We start from the raw sequence: 3,830 nt of genomic DNA on the forward strand, positions 1-3,830 counted from the left end.
AATGTTTATTTTTGAAGAAAGAAAGATTTCACCATGCTATTTTTAATGGTGGTCTATGAAAACTAATAGATATAAGGGTTTTAGCTTATTTGTTTTGATGAAGAGAGAGAGAACATTAAGCAGGCTCCACGCCCAGCATGAAGCCCTATTTGGGGCTTGATCTCATCACTGTGAGATCATGACTTGAGCTGAAATCAAGAGATGGAGACTTAACCAACTGAACCACTCAGGTGCACCTAGACCTCAGGTTTTTAAAGAAATGTAGTTTAAAAACAGAGTCATTGACTAACAGTGGTAGAGAAAAGTCACAGATTTGCATTTTAATAACTATGATGAGATTCAGCTTCCTTACTTGAAAATGGGGACAGAATGGACCCTTCAGTAGACGGTTGAGAGGATTCAACCAGATAGTGTATGTGGGGGTAGCCACCTAGCACATTATCTGGAACATAGTGGGTTCTAAACAAACATTAGTGGAACATAAATACCTCTTCACTCTTTCTCTTAATATTCATCATAAAAATGTAATACTACCTTTGTTATCATATAGCTATTGGATGTTTGTTGTAATTGAACTGAATGTATATCTTTGCCTCATCTATAATAGGAGATATTATTAAGAAAACCTAAAAGAGTTCAGAAAAATTGCATTCTCTGTTAAAGAGTACTTTCCAGACCCTCTTTTAAATTATTTTAACCTACTGAATTCAAATCTTCCTTTTAACTAATGGTATTCATCTATGAGTTAAACATACTGCAAGCTAAATTGTTTTAATGCAGTAGACAGTTTTACCCTATCTCCAGGAAGTTAATTCACCATACAAATGCCATGCACTGCCTCTTCTGATAGTTGCAAGCAAATGGATCCTGAGTAGCATCCTCAGTAGTGCCCCTATACTATGATAAGTAGCTTGTTTATGAATAATGTGAGTAATCAGAAGAAGCAGCTGCATTAATTTAAGGATGGGGGATGGTGCCATTCTACCTTTAAAAATGTATCAGTCTTTTAGACTGAACAACTGCTTTTGATTAAGAGTGAATATTTCTCTCCCATCTCTGAAGTGATTTTCGCTCTAATCAAACTGATGCCAATTCTTTTATTTTTAATTCAAGTCTAGGTATCCCTCTACTTACTGTCAAGAGATTTAGATGAAGTATCTGTTCCTTTTGACAGAACAAACCTGTAAGAGTCCTTGCCTTAGTTTGTCATGCAGTATTTAATAATTCCCTCCTTGAATTCAGAATTTCTTGAAATGGGCTGAAATCTAAAAATATTCCTGGCAGAAGCAGTTATACCAGACATCTTAATTATTATGTTTCCAAGGAAATGACAGACTATGTAAGGGAAGCTGACATGTCTCCCCGCAGCTATGTGCTTTTTATATTGGAACTTGAGGCTATTATAAATTACCTAGGCCAGAGACTGGCATGAGCACAAAGCCTCAGATACAAACCAGCTGCCACATAATGAAGCTGGTGTTAACCCCTTCAGATTTCCCTTTTCTGCCTTGTGGTACACTAGCCAAATAAATATAACACCTCCACGAGCATACAGATTTCTCAAAGGGCAGGAAAAATATTTCATTGTCTCATTTTCCCTTTTTTCTTGAACGCTTGCTGTTTATTGTCCGTCCCACTGTTGGAATCATTCCTGAGGATCAAATTGAACAGGAAGGTGGAGTAAACTGGAGGTGAAGAGGTTGGGATCTGAGGAGGGCAGGAGGTAGGCAGTTGTTCTGTAGGGCTGATGCTCTTGACATCTATTGTTTGATCGGAGTCCCTGTCCACTCTGCGGAATGCCATGTTTCCACATCAGGAAAGGAACTTGATCTTTGCGCCTGCTGCCTCCTCATTAGAGGGGAGGAGAGAAGCACATGGGCCATCTTTAAGCTAAGCAGCTGACAAAACAGCGCTGCACAGTAAACTGAACACAGCAAACATGTTAAACTGTTTCCTGTCGGGAAGGTATTTTGAACTGTACTGCCATACTCTTTAGCTTGCTTCTTGAATTTGGGCCATTATTGGGCTATTATTCCATTGCTAAAATCCTCAGCCAAGCCTAAGTCCTGCTGCTAACAATTGAAAAGGCAACAATTAACAAAATTGTGATTCCCACATACAGAGAAGTATCACATGGGGCCTGATTAACTTTGTAAGTGTTCTTAAGTTTCTAGGATTATGTGGCTGATATATTTCATTAATAAAATGAAAATACCGCTATGTATTTTTTTACAAATATATTTGTAAAATGCTTTGTCATCTACAGAGAGAAAACAATGTACCACCAGAAATGCTAAAAGACTTTGGAGATCGCAGGAAATGGGCTAGAGCTTGGTTTTGGATCTAACACTTCCTTTCTATATTGCCTTGGATATGTTTTAATGTCTTTTTTTTTTTTTTTCAGGAAAAACAGTAAGACACACAAAAAACATAAAACAAACCAAAAATCCAGATATGGTATGCCCTGCCAACTTCATCCTGCAGTTGCAAAAATCAAATGAGAGGAAAAATGTGACAGTGGTTGAAAGATTGTACATTTTTATCAGCATTTCATGGGCTTTCTTTCATTGTTAGAAATTGCTCTGGGAACACAAATCAGCAAACACTGTATGGATGAAATAATGAGTGGTGTGATTTTGGTAACGAGTGCCTACTTGATAAATCCAGCAGAGAAGGACCTTCATTCACAATCGAGTATCTTGTCAGTCTCTCATTACAAATAAAACCAAGGGAAATCCATCAGGATACTGACAGAGGCTGTTAGCAGGGACTCCTGCTTATAGACAGCTGAGTCCGACTGAAGAGTTTATAGAAGTCCAGCCTCTACACTGCTTCTTTATTAGTTATTCCAGAAGATTTTCCAAAGAATTTATATTTAACTTCATTTATGTTATTTTTATAGGTAGTTTATCTTAACATAAACCTTAGAAATAAGGTAATATTATTTTCAAATAAGATCATTAACAATAATTATATAAATATGAAATTATAATCAAGAATATTTCTGGGGCACCTGGGTGGTTCAGTTGGTTAAGCACCTGACTTCGGTTTAGGTCATGATCTTGTGGTTCGTGAGTTCAAGCCCCGTGTTGGGCTCTGTGTTGACAGCTTGAAGCCTGGAGCCTGCTTCAGATTCTGTGTCTCCTTCCCTCTCTGCCCCTCCCCCACTGGTTCTCCTCTCTCTCTCTCTCTCTCTCTCTCTCTCAAAAAATAAACATTTAAAAAATCTTTTAAAAGAGTATTTCTTAGCATCCATGCAAATTTTTTTTCATTATGTAGACTATTTAGTTTTGTACCCAAAGTAGACAATTTCAAGATGATTTCAATATTACCAATTTTTTATGCACTTACTGGAATTAAATATTCTCTTTGTTAATTATAATATAGATAATAAAAACCTTGGATTATACAAAGAAGGGTGGGGTGCCTGGGTGACTCAGTTGTTAAATGTCTAACTTCGGCCTACATCATGATATTCTGGTTTCTGAGTTCAAGCTCGGAGCCTGGCTCTGTGCTGACAGCTCAGAGCCTGGAGTCTGCTTCAGATTCTGTGTCTCCCTCTCTCTCTGCCCCTCTCCTGCTCACTCTCTCTCTCTCTCTCAAAAGCAAATAAACATTTTTTAAAGAGAGGAAAAAATTACTATATAATATCATTTTAAAATATGTTTCACTGGTCAATTCTGAGTTGACAGGCAATAAAACATATCCAGTATAAATATTTCTATCCCTTTTTTTTTTTAATGTTTGTTTATTTTTTATTTTTTTTTTAATTTATTTATTTATTTATTATTATTTTTTTTTAATATATGAAATTTACTGTCAAATTGGTT

Source organism: Panthera uncia, chromosome C2, assembly GCF_023721935.1.
Source record: "Panthera uncia isolate 11264 chromosome C2, Puncia_PCG_1.0, whole genome shotgun sequence".
Classification (NCBI taxonomy): Eukaryota; Metazoa; Chordata; class Mammalia; order Carnivora; family Felidae; genus Panthera; species Panthera uncia.